Genomic DNA, 25,535 nt, shown 5'->3' on the forward strand with positions numbered 1-25,535 from the left:
TTTCCTTTTCCCTAAAATATCGGCTTGGCCCAGACCTACCTTGACTTACTCCCTGTAAAATTATTAGAAGAGACAAAAACAAAACCCAGTTCTTAATTGAGACACTAAATCTCAACACACCCAGGAAGCAAAGAAAAAGCAAGACTCTGATTAATCATATTTCTCCTGCTGTATTTCAAGTTCTTTCATTGGTCATGGCAACTTTCCAAAAGGACATTTATTAACAAAAAGTTTTCATCACCAGTTCTCATCTCAAGCAAATAGAATTGCCAAGTAGCACTGCCATTGCAGCATGAATTACAGTTAACATTCTAAAGTGCTATGCAAATTTTTTGGGATGCGTTTTGTGGCAATTAAGCTCTGGGGGAGTTAATGACATGTTTGCATTTTAAAAATATTTATTTATTTATTTATTTATTTATTTATTTATTTATTTATTTACAGTGAGCAGGGGTAATGAAAGAGGGAGGGAGGGAGAGAATCTCAAGCAGACTCCACATTGAGTGTGGAACCCAACACAGGGTTGATCAATCCCACAATCCTGAGACCATGACCTGAGTCCAAACCACTGCGCCTTAAACTCATTCCATGAGGCTGCATGGGAAGCCGATGCCACGCCACCCTTTCCATTGCCCACTTTTTTCATTTGAGAGCCCTAATCTTTTGGATGGTCTTCTGATGACCCTCTCCCAAATTCCTGTTCCAATTCAAGTTTCAGAACAAAAGTTCATGTTCATTGGAAAGGAAATCATTACTTTCACTGAGTTGTTCTCATATTTGGTGGCATTTCATATGCAAACACATACAGTGAGGAAAACTAAAAAAAAAAAAGTATCTGTAAGGAGCGATTTTTTTTAAGGAAGTGTTTTTTGATGTCTATGTTCAAATTTTTTTAAAATTAAGACTTTATTTTCTAGAGCAGTTTTATATTCAGGGCAAAACTGAGGAGAAGGTACAGAGATTTTCTATATATTCCTGCCTGTACACGTATATAGTCTTCCCCATTAGCAACATCCTGTTCAAATGGTACTTTTTTCATAATCAGTGAACCTACCTCAACACATCATAATCCCCCAAGGTCCAGAGTTTACATGAGGGTTCATTCTTGGTGTTGTGCATTCTGTGGGTTTGGCTAAATGTATTATGACATGTATCCATCATTTTAGTATGTAGAAAGTATTTTCATTGCCTAGAAATCCTCTGTGCTTTATTTATATATCTCTCCCCTCTACTCCCACTCTGCCAATCCCTAGCAACCACTGATCTTTTTACTGTCTCTATAGTTTTGCCTTTTCCAGAATGTCATATAGTTGGAATCATACAGTATGTAGCCTTTTCAGATTGGCTTCTTTCACTTAGTAAGATGCACTTTAAGTTTTTTCCATATCTTTTCATGGCTTGGTAGTTTATTTCTGCTTAGTGGTGAATCATATTACATTGTCTGGCGTACCACAGTTTATTGATCCATTCACCTACTGAAGGATGTCTTCATTGCTTTTAAATGTTGGCAATTATGAATAAAGCTACTATAAACATCTGTGTGTAGGTTTGGTGGGACATAATTTGTGGGCTACTTTGGTTGAACACCAAGGGGAACAATTACTGGATGATGAGTTGGTTTTGTAAGAAACCAACAAACTATTCCTAACAATGAGTGAGATTTTCTGTTTCTCCACTTTCTTGCCAGCATTTAGTGATGTCAGCTCCAGATTTTGCCCCCTTTAATAGATGTGTAGTGGTATCTCACTGTGGATTTAATTTGCATTTCCTTGATGGTATGTGATGTGGAGCATCTTTTCATATGCTTATTTGCTGTTTTTCTTCTTTAGTGAAGTGTTTGTTTTGTCCCAATTTTAAACTGGGTTGTTTGTTTTCTTATTGTTGAGTTTTAAGAGTTCTTTGTGTATTTGGAATAATAGTCCTTTATCAGATGTGTCTTTTGCAAGTATTTTCTCCCATTCTGTGGTTCATCTTCTCATCCTAACATTATGTTTTACAGAGCACAAGTTTTAAATTTTATCCAGTTTATCAATTATTTCTTTCAGGGATTATGCCTTTGACATTGTATCTAAAAAATAATCAACATTACCAAGATTATCTAGGGTTTCTCCTGTTATCTTCTAAGAGTTTTATGGTTTACATTCAGATTTATGATCCATTTTGAGACAATTTTTGTGAAGGGTATAGGATACATGCCTAGATTCTTTTGTTGTTGTTGTTGTTGTTGTTTTGAATGTAGATATCCAGTTGTTCCAATGTCATTGTTGAAAAGACAATCTATTTAAAAAAAAAAAAACTATCTGCTCCATTGTATTACCTTTGCTCCTTTGTCCAAGAACAGTTGTCTGTGTTTATATATGTCGGCTTCTGGGCTTTCTATTGTGTTCCATTGATCTACTTGTTTATTCTCCCACCAATGCTACACTGTCTTGATTACTGTAGCTTTACAGTGAGTCTTGAAGTCAGGTAGTGTCAGTCTCCATATAAACTCTAGAATTGGTTTGCCAATATCCACAAAATAACTTGCTGAGATTTTTATTGGAGTTGCATTGAATCCATAGATCAAGTTTGGCAGAATTGGCATCTGAGAATAATGAGTCTTTCTATCCATGAACATGGAGTATCTCCCCCTTTATTTAGTTCTTTGACTTTGTTCATCAGGGTTTTGTAGTTTTCCTCATGTAAATCTCATACATGTTTTGTTAGATTTATACCTAAGTATTTCACTTCGGGAAATGCTTATATAAATGGCATTGTGTTTTTAATTTCAAATTGCACTTGTTCATTGTTGGTATATAAGAAAAAATTGACTTTTGTATGTTAACCTTTATTCTGCAAACTTGCTATAACGCTTGTTAGTTCCAGTAGATTTTTTTGTTGATTCTTTTGGAATTTCTACATAGATGGTTGTATCATCTGTGAACAAAGACATTTTTATTTCTTCCCTCTCAATCAGTATTTCTTTTATATCATTTTCTGATCTTGTTGCAGTAGCTAGAACTCCAGCACAATGTTGAAAGAGAATGGTGAGAGGAGACAGGGAGTATCTTTTCAAAGACTGATCAACTCTAGTAATTCTTAATTGAAGGGAAAAGAAACATAGTTTTGAGGATTTGTCTTAAGTGTAAAGTACTTATTAAATTAAAGAAATTCTTCATGCCCATTTGAGCCCTGGGAAGAGGGAAAATTTATTTCTATGTAGAGAATGACTTTTTAAGAAAATTAATGCAATTTTCAGTTAAACTCTAAAACTTTGCTTTGTGGGAGTATGATTATAAGATTTAGACTTAAAGTCTGAAAAACAAATAAATGTGAAAGAAACTATAAAGATTGGAAAATGTCTTCCCAGGCTCTTTAGAGAGTGGGACTGTTTGAGAAGCATTCATGTTACCAACCAGAGTCTCCACCCCAGGAACCCAAACCACAGCCCATCAAACTCCTAGACACTGACCATGGGTGCCTGGAAGAGCACTATCAACAGTTCATGAGCTCTGGTCAGATTTCTTGCAGGGTTATGTCGTGCTGACTTTAGAAAGAGGTTAAGTTGAATTCAGTGTCCCCTTTATCCAACTTCCAACAGACATTTAGAATTTTTCATGGAGAAGTTTCTTGGAGGAACTTAGAGATCACTGTTCTAGAATCGTAAGTTTTATTTTTTTTATTTATTTATTTTTTTTTTTAGAATCGTAAGTTTTAAAAGTAATAGTGTATTGCTGTGAATCCTTCTCCATAAAGCTAAGTGTGAAAAGAGGTCATTTGTCCTTGTTTTCTTTATGTCAGGTCAAATCTGACTCAGAAGCAATCCCCCCACCAATGCTGTGACAGCAGGAAATTTATGCTCAATGAAGTGGGCCCACATATCTTGCCCAGGGCTGTACAAAAATCTTATGTGGTTCTTAGAAAATGGAAAATGCACCCTTAATCTTTAGCCTGCCATGCTACTGACATCTTCACCATCCAGATCATCATGGTCCCTTGAAAATGGGTGGATACTGGGCCATGTAGTCCATTCTTTCTCTGAGAGCTTGCTCTTTCCTTGAAATCACCGAGGTGGAGCGTACATCCTCATCACTAGCCAGGCTGGCTGGCTTACCTCCCTTGAGGCTTAGAGTAATGAAGGTCCATCATGTGCTTAGAATGGGATAGAAAAAATATGATGACAACAAAATACAAATTAGTATTTCAATAAATAATTCTTCCACAGCAGGATGAAGATATGACCATTCCATTGTCTATACTGCCCCTGGCAGAGCAAGGGTATTGAACTCAGGCAGTTTGACCCCAGAACACATATGGAATGGATTTATTGCTTCATTCTTAAGAAAACCACTGATCCAATCAACCAATGCTGTTAATCATCTACCACACTGAAGGCACTATGCTAGATGCTGTGAATAGGGCAGTAAACCAAATAGATAGGGGCCTTTCTTTGTGATGCTTAATGTCCAGCCGTAGAGACTGTGCAACTATGGCAGGTTAGAGTTTATGCCTTATAGCTCAGATGTGCCAAAAATTAAAGCAGTTTTCTTTATTTTTTTATGGTAGGCCTCATTCCTATTGATGGTGGGGAAACCATTTAAAGCTATCACCCATGAAAGTAATTCATTTTTAAAAATAGTTTAAAATGGCCAAGTTTGGTCTAACCCAGTGTCTTTTGGGTACTTGTAGTTTTTTCCCCGAAGGTTTTTAGTCCTTCTTTTTCCTCTTTTCCGTGGCCCAGGGTGAACCTAAGAAGTATGCATACAGGGAAGGTACTCTCCTGAGCCATACTTGGAGAATTGTACTAGAATCTCTTTGCCAGTGCTCCATGGGGATTCCTACAGACACGCAGGCCTCCTCTCCCACAGGGTTTCAGCCCTCAGGAAGAGCTGGGGCCCTACAGTCTAACCTCTTTGCTCTATTCTGTTTCTTTCCCTCAAAATGTCCCCAGCAAAGGAGGAATTTCTACTTCTTGTTGGATGCCTTTATGATTGTTTTTTATATGGTCTTCTGCTTCTTTGAGCCATTTACTTATACATTTGACAGATACTTATGGGACACCTATAATATACCAGGTACTCATCTACCACTCAGGATATGTCAGTGATCAAAACCAAGACTCCAGTCCTTATGAAGTTTACATTCTAGTGCGGAGAGAGGAGAGACAACCAATAGACATAGAAAATAAGTAAATTATGTAGTATATCAGAAGATCATAAATGTTACCGAAAAAAGAGAAAGAAAGGCAAATAGGATGGAGAGTGTGGGGCTGGAAAGCAGCATGCAATTTTAAATAGAATAGTCAGGGCTGGCCCCGATCAGAAGGAAGTATTGAGTGATGCTTTGGAGCAAAGGCCTGAGCTGGCCATTTGAACAACTGGGGAATGAGGGCTCTGGGCAGATGGGATGGCAACTGCCCTAAGGTGGGGGTTTGACTTGCACACAGCAAGGAGACCAGCATGCCTGGAGCCAATTGAGACAGGGAGAAGCTTATAGAAGTGACTACAGTAGAGGGGTTTATAAAAGTGGGGCAGGATCATGCAGTTGTCTGTAATGGTTCATATAGCTCATTTTACCATCACATTCTTAACTCCTTTTGCAAAGATGTGTCAACAACTACTGATTGGTTTTAAAAATTTTGGAAACTTTTTGCAGATTATCTGAGCATGGGTCTAAAGTGACAAGGTGATGAACTAAATTCCCTTCTGTAGTTCTACATATCATTATTTTTTAAAAAAGATTATTTATTTATGGCAGACAGAGAGCGAGAGAGAGAGAGAGAGAGAGAGGCAGAGACACAGGCAGAGGGAGAAACAGGCTCCATGCAGGGAGCCTGATGTGGGACTCGATCCCGGGACTCCAGGATCACACCACAGGCTGAAGGCGGCACTAAACCGCTGGGCCACAGAGGCTGCCCTCTACATATCTTTAAATTCTGGACAAGGATTGCATGTGGTCCTGAATCATGATGACATATTTCTAGTTTATATTCAGATCTATGCTTGTTCTGTTGGCAGAGCTTCCATGAGTCAGGTTGGATCAAGAAGATACCCATGTAACATTGTGCCTTGATTCAACGAGATACTCAGAGATCACATTCCAGGAGAGAAGAAGTTTAGAAGTGGCAGCAGGTTAACAATGGCATTTAGTTCTAAAGCACAAGGGCTTATGGGTAACAGATCCTTTTTCCTAAAAAAGAGGGGCATTCTTATCTAATATTTATGTAAAGGAAACAGCTGTAAATGGTCATCCCAGGAAATTCATTGCTAGGATTTGCCAGCCTACCTGCAGAGACAGTTCAACTCAGCGAGATATATACATATATCTCCTATATATATCATATATATATATATATTTTTTTTTTTAACATCTTTGAAATTGAAGTTGGTAGAGCAAATCTAACAAAGGGAAATTAACGAGTGGCATTCATGCCCAGTCAGTTCATTTAATATAATGTCTGGCTCCTAACCCTATTTTTGGTAAACTGCAAACAGAATTTACTTGTTTTCTGAAGGGGATCTGGGTCAGAAGCCAGTAGCAGAGCATCCAACAAGTTACTTTTCTGCCTTTGAACAACTCAGCTAGAGAAATGTGAGGAGCAGGTTGGAAAAAGAGGGACTGTTCTTTAGTGTCTGTTTGGAATTCGCTGTCTTTGTCCTGTACACAAGTACAGTCTGTAAAATATCACATTCCTAGAAGGTGGATTAATGAAATTCTGAAACCTCCTACACATGATACACCTCCTGGGTAATCTCACATGTGTTAAAATTGTTACAGATACTTTCCTATCACCACAATTACAGTTTTTATTGTGTGGAGTGAGGGGTGGGGGAAAGAATTCATAAAATAAAAGTTAGTCTTCGACATGTGGCAAGTCCATCAGCTACGTGATAAATCTTTCACAGAGCTGCATTCCGTAAGGTGAGAGAGTCTGCTCTCCTTTACCATGGCCTGACCTCCCATTACTCAGTACTTCGCGGGAAAACTGAACTTTGCATCAGAAGGAAGTTCCAGAGGTCCCCCGTGGGCCGTCTGTTTCTTGCTGAGAACATTCTAAGGTTGTGTTTTGAGTTGTTTGTCTTTCCCCTCCTTGAATGCCATGCAGTTTACTAGAGTAGACTTGCTTTTATGTTTTCTTTCTCTTTCATGTCCATTTCTGGCTGACCGTTCAATACTGTGGCCATTGGCATGAGTCGTAATGCTTGGGTAACTGGGCAAGCAATTAGTCCAACCAGACAGATCTTCCTTCTTCAGCAAGTCTTTCCTGGCTTCTGCAAACACAGCTGGCCAGACAAAGACCATGAGAAGAAACCAGACAGTAAGTCGCTTCTTACTTTAAAAGAAATAAACTCAAAATGTTATTAATAGTTGTCATTTTGTAGTTGAAGACAAGGATGCTCCAAGCACCAATGCTATAAGGATTATGTTGGAGGGCGCTTAGTCTTTTGTGGTTCCCTGCCTCCACTGTAGCACATAACTTGGGGGAAACCGTTCAGGGTTCAAATCAACACATGGTTAGTGGAAGAAGCTTCTGGAAATCTCCACTGACATTCTGAGAAGCCAGCTTGAAAGGGAAGAACTCAGTGAGACACCTCTTCTAACATCTTGGAAACAAATGATAGACTAGTGCTGGGACTGTAATTAGAGCCTGAGATGAGAATTCTTCTCTCCTGGAAACTAAACGAACTGGGGGAAAGAAAAAAAAATCCAAATATAATTTATAGACACAAAAGGAACAATTGAATTAGTAAGAATAGGCATGAGCTCAAAGGTAAATTGGAGCATGAATTCTGTAGGCACAAGATCACATGAAATATATTTTTTAAAGCTTTTCAAACCTCTGAATCCCATTGCTCTTGAAACGCAGTTGAAGAAATGGAAAAAGCATGGCTGGAAGTGCTAGTGAAGCCAGGGGAGTAGAGATTCTTGGTTCTAGCAGGCTGAGCTCATCTCAGGGACTGGGAATGAAGACAAAAGGAGTTGCATTCCCACATCATCCCTGTGGAGTATGCAAGCACCGTGGCCTCCTCCCTCATCTTTGTAGACACCATATGGGATCAATCTTGGTGATGATGATAGGTCCTTGGTGACTATGATATTCCCCTAGCAGATCCTTCAGATTTGACCCGGGATGGGGTGGGGTGGAAGGGCGAAGGAGTGGGGAGGGAGAGAAGGGGATCACAAGGGATGAAAGCAGTTAATGAATTTCAAACAAAACCACAGGAAGACAAAAAGATAGGACTCCTCAGAAAAGTTTCAACACTTCCTAAATGAGTAAGTCAGAGAAACATCACTAAATGTGCTGCCCATAATTTAAGGTAGTCAGCTAGAGGATTACTTTCTATTGTGCTTTCTGAAGGCTGGAATTAGTTCTGTGGGATGCTTTTGCAAATGATACTGTCATTTTTTACTTTCAGCTTCGTAGAGCTTGCCACTTAAGCAGGACTCCTAGGAGGAAGTTGGCTTGTTTACCAACTTTACAAGAATGATCCCAAGGGAAAGGGCAGTCCCCATTTTAGATGTGGGTTCCTGCCACTGACTACCTGTGTGACCGTAAGCTGATCAGCCTCTCTGGGACTGCCATCTGATCTGTGAAATGAAGGTATTGGGTTGGATGACTTTTTAGGACCTCTAAGTTCTGGAAATGGGCTCAAATGGAATATTCTATAGATTTAAGTTTATCTTAGTGATGGACACGACTCTTAGTCACCTTCTTCAAAATTCTTCTTTAAAAGGAAGACTTCATGGAAAGTATTTCCTATATAGTGAAAGGTTTAGAAGATATGACCCCAAAATATCCTATTCCAGATCATTTTTAATTCAAGGCACTTTAGAAACAGCAGATCCATGGAGGGCATCCTTCCTTTTTCCTCCTGAAAGCAGGAGATGAGATGCTGATATGGAAGATGTCCTGCCTATAGCAGAAGGCAAGAAACATTCATATCACCAGAGACAAGGAGTCAAGGCCAAGAGTGCAAACAAACCTATTAAACTAATCAGTGACAAAACATGAGAGACACCTAACTCTGGGAAATGAACAAGGGGTAGTGGAAGGGGAAGTGGGCGGGGGGTTGGGGTGACTGGGTGATGGGCAATGAGGGAGGCACTTGGCGGGATGAGCACTAGGTGTTATGCTATATGTAGGCAAATTGAACTCCAATGAAAAAAAATTTAAAAAATAAACTAATCTAGCCTTCTAGTTGCTTCTCCCTAATTAACTACCCTAGCCTAAGCCCCTCTGCCTTGTCACGTGTTCACAGTTTAGTCCTCCTTGTCCAACTTCATGTGGAAGCATTTGACTCTAGCTGCTTCTTTGCGTCTTCATTTTTCTTGTGAGGGCTCTAATGTACAAGTCTAAAAAAAAAAGTAACTAAAACTTGTATGCTTTTCCTCCTGTTTATCTGTCTCATGTTAGTTTAATTCTTAGGCCCAGCTGGAGACCCAAATGTAAAGGAGAAATTTTTCTCTCCCTACAGTAGCAATACGTGTCTCTCCATTTTCAGTTGCTCCGTGCAGGTGACGAACATTGCCATCTATAGGAACATTCTCCTCCTTCTTACCACACTCTGGGGAAGAGTTTGTCTTCCTTTCTCTCCGTTCTTCATACAACTGCAAATGATGAGACCCAAGTAGAAGCCTTAGAAGCAATAATGGAGTGAGAGGAAAAAGATAGGAAGGAAAGGAAGAGAAAAGTGAAAAGAAAGAACAGGTCAGAATGAGAGGAAAAAGAAAAGGATGTGAGGAAGGGATTGGTGAGGGAGGGACCTATGACCTCCATGAGGAATGGACTTTGTCTCTGGGCAGTCTTCAGGATGAGAGGGATTCAACAGCCCTGCAATTGCTCGAAATTTCTTTAAAAACTAGAGATACTTTCACCGGCCGAGCTGAGAAGGTACACCTACTTCCTCTTGAGCTCTGTGGGGCTTTCTGTTACACAAATAAAAGGGCACTTGAATTCAACAGTCCCTGAGATAGAGGTGGGATCTTCTGACATAGAAGTGAGCAGCCCCAAGGGGGCAGCACCACCATGGGAAATTAGGGAGGTATTCATTAAGGCCTCCTGCTAAAGAAACAAGGGCTGAGTTCTTTTGGGGCCGCCTGAGAATCACGCAAGCCCATGAACGGCCACGGGATCCACGGATAAAACTCATTGTGCCACTCCACTCTCTTTGCCAACCCAAACAACTCCTACATTGAGGGTTGCTGCTAGGCCTTTGCATGAGTTGGGTGCTTGCTCTATCCCGCCATGATGCATCTGGCCTAACAAAAGGGACCCCCTGCTGGCAACCAAATTTAGCAGTTCTGCTCAATCTTTTTCATATGGGAATTATCATCCAGATCCATACCAGGCAAAGCTCAAATTGTCACCATTAACCAGCAACTCTCAGCACTGTGGAAAAGCAGAATCAAGTCACTGTGCGAGTAGATAATGTTAGCACTATATGATCCTGGTCCCCAGGAGGAGAAATTCCATTCTAGAAGAGCCAGTACTTAGGTGTCCTCCTTTAAATCTCCCTTACAAGGGAAGGTTTGCCAGCAAAACTAGGCTTTGCTAAAAGTCAGGAGGTCAGGGAGGAGGGGTGGTGCTTGGAAAGGGCAGCAAGGCTTCTTAGGTTCTCTTAATGTTCTATTTCTTGATTTGGGTGCTCATTGCATGGGTGTGTTTGATTCAGGACAATTCACTGAGTGGTGCAATTATGATTTGTGTGCTTTTGTGTGTATATGTTACTGTTCAATTTAGAAAATGTGGTCTTTAGGCAGTGCCCTAGGTTGTATTCTCCTTGAGGAGAAAGACCGAGATTTTATTCACAGCTCCATCCCCTTCTTTGAGTATAATGTCTGGCTCAAATTAACTACTTGATAAGTATTGATAAGTTCAATGAAGGAGAAGGAGAAGGAGAAGGAGAAGGAGAAGAAGAAGGAAGGAAGGAAGAAAGGAAGAAGGAAGAAGGAGGAAGAGGAGGAATGGCTTTCTCTTGGTGTCCAACCATTTGGCATCAATGGTTCAACCATTGGTTCAGCCCCAACCATTTGGCGTCCTTCAAAAGTTTTGGCTTCTGACCAGTGAGCCACTGTGTGCACACAGTGTACAGATGTCAGCTGGTGGCAACAATCCTGTGCTACTTGGCAAGGAAACTCAATGCACAGGTGCCTGGCCTTTTGTGTTTTAAGTTCTCTTAAGCATGGGATGGATTTTTGAGCCTGGAGAAGCCATGCTAATCATAAACGTAAATCATCTGGAACGAGAGTTCCATGGTCGAGAGAAAACCAGACTTCAAAGATGAAGGCCCAGCTGCTCTTGGAGGAACCCAAAGAACTGCCCCAGAAAGTTCTGTCTCACCCACAGCGGGTAGAACGGCCAGGCACCCTGATAGTTGTAGGAGAGCCTTCCTATCAGGTCGTTCATTGTCATCACAGGACATATTTATCTAGATGTAAAAAAAAAACAACAAACTTCAAATTTCTTTTAAACAATCACAAACTTATGGAAAGTTTGCAACTATGGTCTAAAAACATGTTTTCTGAACTAGTTGAGAGGAAGTTGCCCAGCTGCTGCCCCTCATCTCTAAATACTTTAATGCGTGTTGCACACAATCGACGAGGGCTTTCCCTCGCGTGGCCACACTACAACCATCCTGGTCGGGAATGTAAAGACATACGTCACTACTGTCTAAACTGCAGTCTCCCCTACAGTTTCACCAGTTGCCCCAATCAACACGCTTTATTGCAAAGAGATCGAGTTCTGAATAATGCATGCCATGCAGTTATTATGCCTCTTTGGTTTCCTTATCTGGCAGCAAATTTTCAGTCTCCCCTTGACTTTCCTGACTTTCACACTTTAAAAGGTTATAGGCCGGTTGGTTGGTAGACTGTCCCTCAGTTTGAGTTCGCCTGCTGTTTGCTCATGATTCCATTTTGATTCTTCTCTTTGGGCAGGGAAATCACAGAAGGGAGGCTATGTTCTCCCACTGCATCCTCTCTAGATGCACAGGATTTTAATTTGTCCAGTGACTGGCAATGTCCATTTTGGTGCCTTGATTAAGGTGGTGTCCTTAAGGTGTTCTGGGGGAGGTAATCTGACTGAAACCACGTAAATATCCCATTCAGCCTCCAACTTTCATTTGTTGCATTGATGAAGTCTGTAAGGACCCATGGTTTCCTTCCTGTTTCTGTCGTGGGCTACACACTCATGAGATGCTCTTGCTTAATTGTCCCTGAGTTTGGTCGGTGGACTCTTCGCAAGTTGGGTTCTGTGTCCTTGGACATGTCTTTGTCATTCTATGGGTGCGTTGTTTCCCACCATAAGATGCTCCAGGCTTGACTCGTACCTTCCTGCTCCAGCCGGGGAATGAGCCATTTTCCCAAGGAGTAACACATAGGCCCACGTGCACTCACATGTGCAATCTTTTTTTCTGTGATTAGCTTTTACGTGGAAAACTGTAGGTTCGCATCCATAGCTCTGATTCGAATTCAACACCGACGTTGTTGGGTTCATATTTGTAGCTTCCCTCTCTGACAACAAGAGACTCGGCTCCCAATACCCTTAATATATTTGCTTGTTTGATTGATCTCCCAGAGCATCACTGATACTTCTTCTCCACCACCATCTCCTCCTCCGTATGGTCACCCTCCACACCCTCACCCTCGGCTGGGGCTCTGCACCCTCTGGGGGCCAACCCCTCTGTGTGGCCTCTCCTGGCCCAGCTTGGGTTCTGACATCCTCGCTGAACACCTCACCTTGGGCGCCCTCCTCACCTGCTGTGTGTCTGGCCATCATCTGTGCTGTCCCCCCTGCCCCCCCACCCGGGCTCTGACCCTCCCCCCTATGTAGCTGCCTGCGGGTGTGGCTTCCTTCTCATCCCACCTGGCCCTTGCCCCTCTGCTCTGGGCTCTGCAGCTTCTGACCCTCTCCCACTGCCCGTGGGAGCCCACTGTGGTCTGCCTCCACCTAATGGCTTCAGGAGTGAATTCTTTAGGAAAGGAAGGAAAGAGAAAGGAGAGCTTTCTCCCACCTTTTGGCCCAGAAAAATGTTTCCAGCATAGTTGTTTTAAACGCTTATCATGTTCTACCCTTTAGGTGGTTCACTCATATCTTTTGACTTCTAACTGGAAAAGAGAAAATCCTTTCATACCAGTAAGGAGAAATATCTGCTTCTTTTTATCAGAGTTTTCAGGTAAGTGTTTGCCATTAGTCTTATTACAAATTCAGGTAACCTTGGCCGATCCATCTTGGTTGAGGAGGATTGAGGATGCTGGGAACAGCTTCACTGAGGAGAAGATGGCGCTGCCTTTAATTTGTAGCTCTCGGTTAGGAGAATCACTGGAAAACCCAAGCTGCCACCCCTCCTTCCTTCAGAGGGACCCTAGTCACACCCAAGAATCAAGAACTGCTGCTGTGGAGAGGGTTGGGGTGAGGAAGGAGGATTCTATCTCCACCCCACCCCCACCCCCTGGGGCTGGCCTGGTGGCCTTCCAGTGGCACTACCTTCCTAGCACGCCAACATAGTGCTCCTCCTTTTCCCAGGGTCCTTCATCTTTTCCTACCTCAGAAAGATCCTACCTACCTGAGGCACTCCTCAGGAGTTTGGGGGCAGGTTTTGGGCCTCTTTTCCCATTTGAGATGTTTCATCTGGGGTCCTAACACAAAACATCGGTTGCATATCAACATTTCTTCCACAAGTGACCTTGTCTGAAATGACCCATTCTTTGCTAGAATAACTTCCTTGCTTTTGCGTCTTTCTGTCTAGAAAAGTCTTCCATTTTGTACAGCTCCTGGGAGTTCTTTTCTGCTTGCTGGATGGGTTGCTATGTGACTCACGAACCAACGAGTAAAATCAATTCGATCTTCAGATTGACTCAGTTGAGTTTTTTTTTTTTAAAACAAGACCTTTGGAGTGTAAGACTTCTTGTCTCAAGCCAGTGAAATACAAGAACTTCATGCTGAACATGGATTGTAATTGGAGAGAAAAGCTGTTTTCATAAAAACAAAACAATAGTGATAACAATAAAACCCAGCAATATTGGGCTTATTTTCAGAGTATTTTGTGTCAGGCATCATAAGAATGATCCCATTGTCCTCTCGTCTGCCTAACTTATTTGGAATTACCTTGAGCCATTTCTTGTCAAAGGAAAAGTAACCACCTCTGCCCTGCCTGGCTCCAGACTCTTCACTGTTTCCCCAGAGCACCCTTGATCCCATAGCAGGTCAACAAATTATCTATCCCCTTTTCCTCTGAAATAATTCACTCCTTAATGCAGGGACTTACCCACCTTTGAACTTAGAACCTGATTAAATAAACCAGCGACCACTTAGCTCTGGAGCCACCTTTGCTGGGGAAGACATTGGATTTGAAGATGCAATTGTGCAAGAACATGCTCCAGCTCTTAGGAAAGAGTGGCCATGGACTGACTCTTCCTTTGAGGAAGGGAAAGCAAGTTTCTGGGAGCATTGCAAATGCTTCATGGAAATCCCACTTTGGGGTTCTGGGAAGGACTCTTTGCTTGGTTCATCACTCCATATGCCTCGTGGACCAAATTGCCACATTTTTCTGATGGATCAACATGTTCTTGGCTACAGAGGGATGAAATGCTGCTACAAATTGAGCTTCGTAGGAACTTCAAAGGAGATGTGTCTTGGGGAGACCTGTCCTCCAGCATGAGACGCAGGCATTTGAAGACATGAGACCCAAGCACCAAAATGAAATTAATAAGAAGGAGCTCCCGGGATAGTGGGGGGGGGGCAGGGGGAGGAGGGTATCGGGTGCTGCCTCAGATCCAAATGAGCAGTCAATTGAGTCCAGTAAGGGTGCTAATGAGCTGTTTTACCTGATTCTGGCAAACTCACCCCGCACCCATAATTTTCTTTCAAGGTATCATTAAAATAAAATGATCCCTTATTTTGGGTATCCGTTTACACTATAATTATTTTGGTCTTTTGTAGTGACTTTCGTGGTTAAATTAGGCAATTCTTCTCCTGCCTGGTAGATAATGTAATGATTTTTTAATCATGTGTTTTTTTTTACCAGCCAAATTGTTTCCATGATCCCATTAGAAATTCTTCTGTAGTGATTCCAATGGATTTATTGAACTACTGGTGACAGCCACACTGATGAACTGCAGGCTGCCTGCTGCTAAATTCTGCCAATGAATATCAAACACCTTCCATTTTCCCGTGGACCCAGAACAAATCCAATAATTTTGATCAATGGACGTATTTCCAGACATTCACCATGGAAGTGGTGAAGAATACCAAGCAGTTGTGGTAGGTTTTTTTTTTAAGGTTGTATTTATTTTTTGTTCTGATTATGAGAGTAGTAGTATGCTTTAGTACAAAACATTCAGAAATATATAAAAATACAAATGCTATAAAAATCTGTAATTTCATCAATTACTTACAGCCATTTCATATCTGATGGTATTTCCTTATAATTTTTTAATCTACTTTTGTTTCTATTATCTAGCTATCTCCAAAATTGGAACTGTAACTTACATGCAACTTAAAAAATATTTTATTTATTTATTAATAAGAGACACAGAGAGAAAGGCAGAGACAGAGGCAGAGGAAGAAGCAGGCTCCTTGCGGAGAGCCTGATGCGGGACTTGATTCCAGGACCCCGGGATCACGCCCTGAGCCAAAGGTAGACGCTCAACCACTGAGCCACCCAGGTGCCCCTACATGCAACTTTTTAATCAGATTTTTTTTTCACTTAATATTCATGATAAACACTCTTCCAGGTCACTGAATATTCTTTGAAGTTATGATTTTAATGGCTGTATGGTATTTCATTGTATTCATTTGTCCTCTAGATGTTTCCTGAGGTCCTACTATAAACAAGCACCGTATTTACTATAATTTATTTGGTTATTTCCTTATTGTTTGAACACTTGGATGCTTTAAAAAAAAAAAAAAAGGCACAGCATGGCTCTCTCTTCCAAAGCGGCAAAGGCTCCCTATTTTGCTGAGAGTTAAGTCCTTTGAAGCCCTTCATAAGTGCCCCGGAGCTCTTTTTCTCTGTGGTCCCCAGCTTCCTCTCTGACTGCTGTACTCAAGCTACTAGACTCCCTACTGCTTCTCTAATTGCTGGACAGGCTTGTGTCCCTACATCTTTGCACCAGCTGTTCCCTCTTCTTCCAATGCCCAGGGACCCACTATCTAGATATCTCACCTCCTTTGAAACTTGGCTCAAATATCAGCTTCTTAGTGAAGTAACCTGTTCCCCCTCATCTTGTTTCCAGCCATTCCTGATCCCTCTTATATTGCCCTGCTTTTTCTTGGTCTTCCAGCACCTGTTCTCTCATGTACTATTTTACTTTAGCTCTTTCCCAAGTTTACTGTTTGTGATTGATTCTTCCCACCGTAATGTAAATTCCACGAGGGTAAAGATTTTTGTCAATTTTGTTCACTACAATATTGCAGGTGCCCCCAAAGAATACTTGGTGCATGGCAGGTGCTCAGTAAATGTTCGTCAAATGAGTGGATATGTGGTTTGCATTTTTGGCTGTTGTGAACGATGCTGTATTGCATCTAAATCTTTCACTGACTCTCTTGTGAGCTTCTGATACTGAGTCAAGGAAACAAATGTAAAGTCTTCTTGATATGTATTGTTTAGCAGCCTTTTAGAAAAGTTGTTCCTTTTTTCTTTTCTTTCTTTTTTTTTTTTTTTTTTTGAGAAAGAGAAAGAGAGTGCAGGGGAGGGGCAGAGGCAAGAGGAAGAAAGAGAATCTTAAGCAGGCTCCACACCCAGCATGAGCCCAACGCGTGGTTCTATCTCATGACCCTGAGATCATGACCTGAGCTGAGACCAAGAATTAGACGCTTACCCAACTGAACCACCCAGGCGCCCAAAGTTGTCCTGACTTACCCTTTTAGCAGCAGAGTATAACAAACTGCCCATCTCATTGCATTAACATATGCATTAAGTGCTATTTAAAAATATCTTTGCCAATCTAATTGGTGAAAAATGCTACTTGTTTAAAAAATTTGCAATAATTTTTTATAGCTATCTGATTGTTACTAAATTTGAATATTTAAAAATTAGTTTCTTAGTCATGGACATATCTTCTTTTGAGGATCAACTGGTCACCTTTCTTTGATTTTTCTGTTGTGAATATTAGGACTTATTTTCTTTAGAAATAATCTGTGCACAGTGAGATATATTTAGAAAAAGAAAATAAACAGCCTTGAACCTACCACACAGCCTGAGAAATCGTACATCACGGATTCTTTTGAAACCCTGATGAGCATCTCCCAATCCCATTGCTCAGCATCTTCACAAAGAAACCCTTGATTTTTGCATGTCTGCAAATGGCATATTATTTAATTTTATCTCTTTTGAAAATGGAGTCACACTGTGTAAGTCTTCTGCACTTTAACGCTGTGTTCCAAAATCACCAATGTTTGATTTCTGCAGCATTAGGTTCACTTGTTTTCACTGATGAATAGTATTCCCTTATGTGTATGTACCACCTTTTATTTATTCAGTGTCCTGTCAATGGACAGTTGGGTCATTTCTAACTCTTTGGTTTTATAAACAACACTGCTACAAACATTCTTGCTCATGATTCCTGAGGCATTATATGCAAAGTCTCTCTAGGGTGTGGAATTGCTGGGTCTTATATGGTGTGTATGTTTGGCTTTTCAAGATAATGTGGAACTTCTTTCCTACTTGGTTGTAGCAGCGAATATTCCCACTATCAACAGATGGTCATTCCTCTGGGTTCACATTTTTTCTAACACTTGTACTGCATTGGAATGGCTGAAAAACAGTATCCCATTTTGGTTTAAATTTCATTTATCTTTCAAATGATTCCTGGGTGTTTACTTTTCCTCTTCTTTTTCTTTTTACTTAAAGGCTAATAGTGCCCATTACCATAATCGTTTACTGAGTTCTGCTTTGAGTGTGCCAGTTCCTGCACATTACATGTTATCCTCTTGTCAACCTTGTGAAGTAGTTAACTATCATCTTTGGGGCCCCAGAATATATGTTATAAATGGTATTTCCCCAAATGATAGCCTTCACATATTTATAACATGTGACTTGAGACCCAGGACTGGCCTGTAATCCTATTAGACTGCAATTTGACAGTAGATATCTAATTTCTAAAGTCTGTCCTATGGTCTTTCAGAGATTTTTTTAAAATATCACTAATAGTTTTGTGAAAGAAAAAGTTCTTTCTTAGTTAAGCCGAGGCTAGGTTAGAGTGTCTGGTTGATTTCCAAATATATGGGAAATCATCATCTTTAGGGAATGTTTTGCAACAATGTGGATGGTTCATCAGAGTTAGACAACAGAACCCTAGAGCTTCCTGTCAACCTTTTGAGAGAAAATCCATAGGAAATATTGTCAGATAGATCCAAAAGGACATGAAAAGGTATTATCATCTTGTTTTGGAAGGTTCCGGCTAGATTGTCTCCCAAAACATCCTTCTTCTGAGGGAGGAGGCCCCAGCAAGCCTGGCTCAGAGTTATGGGAGCAGGGAGGGGCTGACATGTTTTGCTGCTACTCATCTTGGGCTAGGCTAGGCTCAGGAAGTCCACTGGGCCACAGGACCCCTGGGCCTTTAAGCAGCAGGCCGAGGGAAGGCGAGTGGGATGTTCATGAAAGAGGTAGAGAGAAGGATGACACCGTGGGCCTCAGAGACTAGACCCTTCCCATGGCACTCCTGGGTGGGTTCTCCCCCAGATTTTGCTTGTCTGCCAGCCCAGCCCAGGATCATGCTCTGTCTGACGCTTTGCTTTGTCAGTCAAATTCTCAACCTTTTCATCATTCGCTTTCCCCTTGGCATGTGTGGTCTTGTGCTATTATTTATTTAAAAAATATAATTTTACTGAAGTGTAATTTGCATTCCATGAAAGTCACCCTTTTTAAGTGTACAGTTCAATGATTTTTAGTGAATTGTGCAACCATTACCAGCATTGGCTGTCAATCCTTGCCGTCCTACCTTTCCTGGGCATTTTGGATAAATGGAGTGATATAAAATGTGGTCTTTTGTGTCTGGCTTCTTTCACTTAGCATGAACTTCATTCCTTTGTACCAATGGAATTACGTTGGAATAGTGTTCCATTGTTTGGATATACTGTACTGTATTTATCATTCACCAGTTGATGGATATTTGGGCTGTTTCCACCTTTTGGCTGGTTTGAATAGTGCTGCTCTGAACATTCCTGGGTAAGTCTTTATGTGAACATGAGCCTTAATTTCCCTTGGGTATGTACCTAGGAACGGAATTGCTGCACCATATCGTAAGACCATCTAACTATTTAAGAAACTGCCTGTTTCCACATCAGTGCCCGATTTTACAACCCACATGATTGACATCTTTGTATGAGTTCTGTCTCTATAAGCTGTAGACTTTTGCAGACAGCAATCCCGCTCGTAGCCCCTTGTAACTCTCACTGTCAGTGGAGGAGAGGGTTGTGGTCATTAATGATGATGGCTATAGTGGGCTGAATGGTGGCTCTGAAGATATTATCCATGTCATAATCCCCAGAACCTGTGAATATTATCTTATGTGGCCAAAGATGTGAGGAGGAGCTAATCCTGGAACATCCAAGTGGGTCTTAAATGCTGTCACAAGCACCATTATAGGAGGAGAGGGATAGTGGGAGATCGCATGCATATACACAGAGGAGAAGACTATGTGAACACAGAACAGAGAGAGAAGTGGCCACAAGCCAAGGAATGCTGACAGTTATGGAAAGCTGGGAGAGGCAGAAAACAAACTCTTCCCAGATCTTCCAGAGGGGGTATGGCTCTGGCCACACCTGATTTCAGCTCAGTGAAACTGACTTTGGATATCTGGCCTCTGGAACTGTGAGAACACATTTCCTTTAAGCCACTAAATTTATGATAATTTGTTACAGCAGCCACAGGAAACTAATACCATTGCTTAATGTGGTGGCTAAATGGAGCAAGAGTAGAAGCTGCAACACAGCATATTGGGAGGTCGTAAACGTAGTCCTGAAGACAGTCCAGAAGACAAAGGGGTTTCCGATTCCTTTGGAATAAGCCTTCTTATGAATGAAGCGCATTCACTGACTCATTCAGTCATTCATCTTCAACCACGAAGGTTCTAGGAACTCTGTTTAACTGCACTTACTACAACATGGACATATTTTTCTTTCTATCTGGGAAGAAATTACACATCAGCCATTTTTGGATATACTTTATTTTCCATTGTATACAAACCAGTGTTACTGCCTATAATCATAAGGAGCAGGATTTTGGAACCAGGTTGCTTGTGTTCAAGGCTGGCTTTGCCACTATGTAGCTGTGTGGCTCTGGGCATGTCACTTAGCCTTCTTGTGCATGGGATCCCTTTTCTAAATAATGGAAATGATAATTGCACAAACCTCCTACAATTTTTATAAGGATCAAGCAGTAAAGGTTTAACAACCACCTCTCTTGATTGGTATGTAGCATTTGGCAATCTCTGTGGTGTAAATTCTCCCTTTGTGGATAATTTGAAGCTATCAAAGTAGCATCACTGAGTATGGCGTTGGAAAGAGATGCACAGCAGTGCACCATGACGTGACATAATATTTCCTCTAACACAGAAACAATGCATTGAAATAACCCCAAGAATGTAGATAATAGTAAACGTAGTGAAATAGATTAGGGAGAGATTAATTTTGAACATTTGTTAACCTTGTTTTTAAAAAGAATTTACTGAATTCTTTAATCATGGCTGTGTTTAACAACTGGCTTATAAATTTCCAAAAGTTTAACAACTGACACTTACTCATGAGCTGGCATAGACTAACTCCAGTTTATTTAAATTAATGTATGTAAGGGACTTGGAACAAAGCCCGACACATAGCAAACGGTATATAAGTGTTAGCTAATTTCTACTGCTATTGCTATTATTTTGACTAGTGAGCTCTATAAAAGCTGAAATGAGGTATTTTCCTTAATCACCCTGGGAAAGCCCTGGCACTAACCCGGGATCCGCTTTTGTCCCCAGGGATGACTAATGACGGTCAGGAGAGACCCAAGGGTAAGAGTGTGGGCACCCATGAACAGCACTGAATTGGTAGCAAAATGGAGGAAATGGTGGCTTCTCCATCTATCAGAATTCTTGATGCACTTTGGACTTGGGAGCCAACTGTTAGGAATAAAGAAAAGGCCCAGAGGGGGATGAGGAGGGCAGCATGCAGCTGACGCACCATTTTAGGGATCTTGGGTAAGAGCCACTAGCTAGCCAGTGGCAGAGTTGAAGCTGGGGTCTCTTCATTCCAGTCTGCTGGTCTTCCTGATGCATCATGCTCCCTGTTAGTCTTTAGATGGTGACCTTTTGTTCTCTGTCTGACATCTCCACTTCTGATTTAAAGTTGAGTAACATTTAAGAAGCGCTGTGGAGATCAAGAATTTATGAGTCACCGTAAACATGGTCCAAAAGCAAGTGACTTAAAGAAATCCCTTTGCCAGGTAGTTCGCATGGGCTCCCTCAATGTTGGATGTTGCTTAAACGCCTGGAAAATTAATTCATCATAATGATCGCTTTATCCTTTGTTGATGAAACTGATTCCCTAAGTTGTAAACTTATATCCAAAGTTTTAAAGTACTTAACAATAATTAAAGTGTTTTTCTAATACTCCTTTAAATGCTCCTTTAAGAGATCAATTTATTCTGGAATATGTAGGGAGGAAAATAAACAAATTACGTAAAACCAGCTGATTTACAAGTTACACTGGATGTTCTTTGTGTTGTAAGTTGGAAGTTTTAGTTTTCCTTGAATTAGGTTCCAACGGATAGAATAACATTAAACATGCTGAAGAAAAAAAGAGTGGAGTAAAGAATCAACTTCAGAGACTTCGATCTATTCCAGGACTTGTGCACCACAAAGTGTGCTGTGTAAAAATTTTATTCCCTGGGAGATGCTTTAGGGGAAAAAGCTCTCTTTGATCAAGTAAGTTTGGGGGCTGCTGCATATTAGTCCCTCTTGGGGATGTGCAACACACAACAGTGTGATAAAGGCTCTGAGCAGCACTGCTATAAAGACAAAGCCCTAATTTCGTGTAACCCTCCCCCCCCCCATCTCTTAGACTTATTTGGCCCTGGATCCTGTTTTCATATAAGTCATGTGAACATCCCGGACAACTGGTGTTCTTTGGGAACAAGTTTGGAATCCCCACTTGGGGGGGGGGGATTATTATTAGCAATCATAAATTGTTTTGTGATCTTTAGCAAACCCTAGCCTCAGTTTCTCCTTTCAAGTAATAACCCCCCGACAGAGATGCTATGAACCAAAATTTCCACAGAAAGCTTCTTTCAGAACTTTGGAAATGCTACTTCCGTGTTTGGCTAAGGTTCATCACCAGGAAGCCACTGTACAGGTTCTCCTATTTATTCTCTTGCAACTCTCCATAATGCACCACCACGGAATGTCACCTGGGACTGGCACACACATAGAAGGGGGACACTGGGCAAGGCCAGGGAAGCTACAACTTGTTTCAATTTCAACCTGGTGGCTTGTTTCAGAGGTTCTGTTATTTTCTTCTGAAGGCACAACGAGTAATTCCCTTTAGTACATTTGTAGCCACGTACGTTAAGAAAAGTTGTCATGGAATTACCTGTGGTTCACATCATTTCAAAGGTGGCTTAAATGTGGAGCCAGGATGACTACTCATTACTCTGCTGCCTTCTCAGTCTGGGTATAGTTTAGAAATCGGGTAGTATGTAATCTAAATAAACAAGCCAGGGCAAAGTACCCAAAAGACTGAAAAGTATCCACTCTGGCAGGATACTTGGAGTTTAGCTCTTGTGACACCAGCCAACGATTCATGAATCAACATGGTGCCCAATGGACCAGGGGCCCATAACTGGCTTCGCGTCTTCTCCCAGAGTGTGTTAGGCTTAAGTAGGAGCAAATACTCATCTTTGCAAAGTAAAAAATAATCACAAATTAGTTTTGGGTATTTCCTTGAAGTGAGGGCAAGACTAATTTGGGCGTTGGGGGATCTTTGTCTTTAGGGTCTCTGGAAAGTGTCATAAGGCTCTTCACTGAATCAAGCTTCCCTGGGTGGAGATGAACTTAACTTCAAAAACAAAGCTTTAGAACCCAATTCCAGCCAGGTTTCTGCCTATAAACAGCATTTATAAATTGGAAAAACTCAAGATTATCTTTTTGGTTAAAGAGGGTTGTTCATAAAATTCTGAAAAATGTCTTTCCCCTTGTGAGCTCCACTGAAAGCCACAGATTCTTTCTCAAATAGGAACTGAGGTTCAAGGAACTTGACTGGGCTGAAGTATAAAGCAATACACTTTATCTCCTTAATATGCCCCATACTTTCTCCCCTATTTTTGTGTTTGCAGTATTAACACAGGAGCAATTCAGTCAATGGTCACTGACTTAGCTGCCTTGATGATGAATGAGTCTTCCATTCTCAAGGCTTGGGTTTTAAAGTTGAGAGGGGGACCAGCGTGGAAGAGCTTATCTGGCTGGTGCCTAAGGAGAGGAAGATGTTTTGCATTTTACCTAGATTTCCTTGTCCACGGACCTAAGAACTTGTTCCTGGACAAGGCCAGGCCAGCCTCATGGATTTGTGAACTGTGCAGTTGCACAGGGCCCTTGCACGGAGAAAGACCCTAGGCTTAATGCCCTGTGGTCACCAGGTTGATATTCTTAATGCTTTTTGAACAAGAGGCTCCACATTTTCGTTTTGCTCTGGGCCCCTGTAATTAGACAGCTAGTCTGCTCTTGGATTGTTGTTGACCAAGGCTCTCCGCTCTCCTCTTGCTCTTCTCTCCCACCTATGGCCCCAGATGCAGCTTCAAGACCATGCTCAGTGCCATGTTCACTGGAGTGGGAAGCTGATATTCACTCTGCGGTGAGTCAACTTTCAACCATCCTCCTGTGGATTGTATGGATTATTTGTCATCTCAGACCGGCTTTCTCTTGGTCCAGACTTTCAAGAAATGCCAGGTAATTTCAACAGCTGTGCCAGCCAACCACGAGCAGGAAGGGAAATGTGTTACCTAGTAAAAGCTTTGCAGTGCCAAAGCTTAATAAAAATTATTTTTCATTTGTAATTTCTGTATCCTTATTAACAGTAAACCAGTAAATAGGTGCAAAATCAATTTCCATTGGAGTTTATATTAGAATTTTTAAAATGTCTTACTGAACACCTGAAAACTTCATTTTATGATGTCAGTTTCCTGTAGGTTGTTTCTATTTTTTTATGTTGAGCCATATGGAGGACATTTATTCAATACGCTTATTAAACTTTTATATTTGCACCACTTGCATAAACTGCCTAAAAATTATGATGATGAAACTCCTGTCTTTGGATAGTCATTTGTTTTCTTTCCTTTTCTTTCATTTTATTGCCTCAGGAAATTCTTCCGCAAGGGCAATGTTTCTCATTTAACTAATTTAAAAATGGCTCACCTCACGATATTCCCTTTCCCTCCCTTGCTTTTGGTAGAAATGCTTTTATGAAACTGCACTCTACTGTGATGACTTGTGCCTTCTTGAAGAGCATGGAAAGAACTAGTCCTGTTATGACTCTGTCTATATTCCTGAGAGCATGTGTCATACGTGACACTCTTCACTTTCAAGTAGAGTTGGTGGAAGGGCTAGCTCATCAGGGGTGATGCCTAGCACAGCCAGCTGGCATTGTGTCACAAGGGCCACCGGACAGGGAATGAGGTGAGAAAAAAAGCCTAGTTCCCAAAACTTCTTTTAGGAGGATTACTGTACATGGTTGAAGGGAATATTTTGAGAAGCCACTTGGGGAAGTGCTAAGAATTTCAAGGAGTGTGATCAAGTAACAATATGCTCCATCAACTTCCCTCTGAGCATCTTGGCTGCATTTAACTGGAGAGCTTTTGTTTGCTGGGTGGGGCGTGGAATTGTAGGGCCAGAGACAAATTGCCTGGGATACTGGATGAGAAGCTGAACCCTGTCAGCAACCCCCCTTTTCCCCCCTTGCAAAGATCTTTAAGCAGCTCCTCTGTAAATAAGCATGGAAGAGAGATTTTAAAGACTATTGGCTTGAAGGGATGCCCAAGCAGCTTTCCCACAGACCTCCCTACCTTGATCCAGGCCTAATGAAGTGCCTTGTATAGTTTAACTTCTCCTGAGCAACTGCTTGGTTTTTGTGTTTATGGTATTTGGGACTCATAACCAGCACCGATTTCCTCTTTGAGGTGGCTGGAGCAGGGTTTAGAGCTAAATGTGCACCTCTCACACAGTGCACAGGAGTCCCTGTATGCCCTTCGTCTTAACCTCATTCTGGGGCCCATTTTATTGTTTAGCCTTTATTTCCTCTTGCCTAATTTTTCCTAATTATTCGATCCTGCCAAACAGTGCACATCTTCTCAGACAGCCTTAACTCCTTACTATTTTAACTTTTAAATTATTGTTTAGAGATATTTTATATAAATATTCTCCTCCTCTTTAAGGGAAGGGGGAGGAGCAGTGGGAGAGGGAGAGAGAATCTCAAGTGGGCTCCAGGCTCAGTCCAGAACCCAACACGGGGCTCAGTCTCATGGCCCTGAGATCATGACCTGAGCTGAAATTGAGAGTTGGAGGCTCAACCGACTGAGCCCCCC

General features: G+C 41.4%; 1 long non-coding RNA gene across 1 annotated transcript in view; it reads left to right on the forward strand.

Moving 5' to 3' along the window:
• LOC140595909 (uncharacterized) overlaps window positions 1-25,535 on the forward strand; it is a 75,563-nt gene that overhangs the window by 41,896 nt on the left and 8,132 nt on the right. Inside the window, exons 8-14 of the long non-coding RNA XR_011997846.1 lie at window positions 6,885-7,297; window positions 8,397-8,581; window positions 13,058-13,154; window positions 15,006-15,241; window positions 15,508-15,617; window positions 18,993-19,148; window positions 23,745-23,904. This is a non-coding gene — a long non-coding RNA (uncharacterized lncRNA). The remainder of the gene's footprint in view (window positions 1-6,884; window positions 7,298-8,396; window positions 8,582-13,057; window positions 13,155-15,005; window positions 15,242-15,507; window positions 15,618-18,992; window positions 19,149-23,744; window positions 23,905-25,535) is intronic.

Source organism: Vulpes vulpes, chromosome 16 (assembly GCF_048418805.1).
Source record: "Vulpes vulpes isolate BD-2025 chromosome 16, VulVul3, whole genome shotgun sequence".
NCBI classification, from domain to species: Eukaryota; Metazoa; Chordata; class Mammalia; order Carnivora; family Canidae; genus Vulpes; species Vulpes vulpes.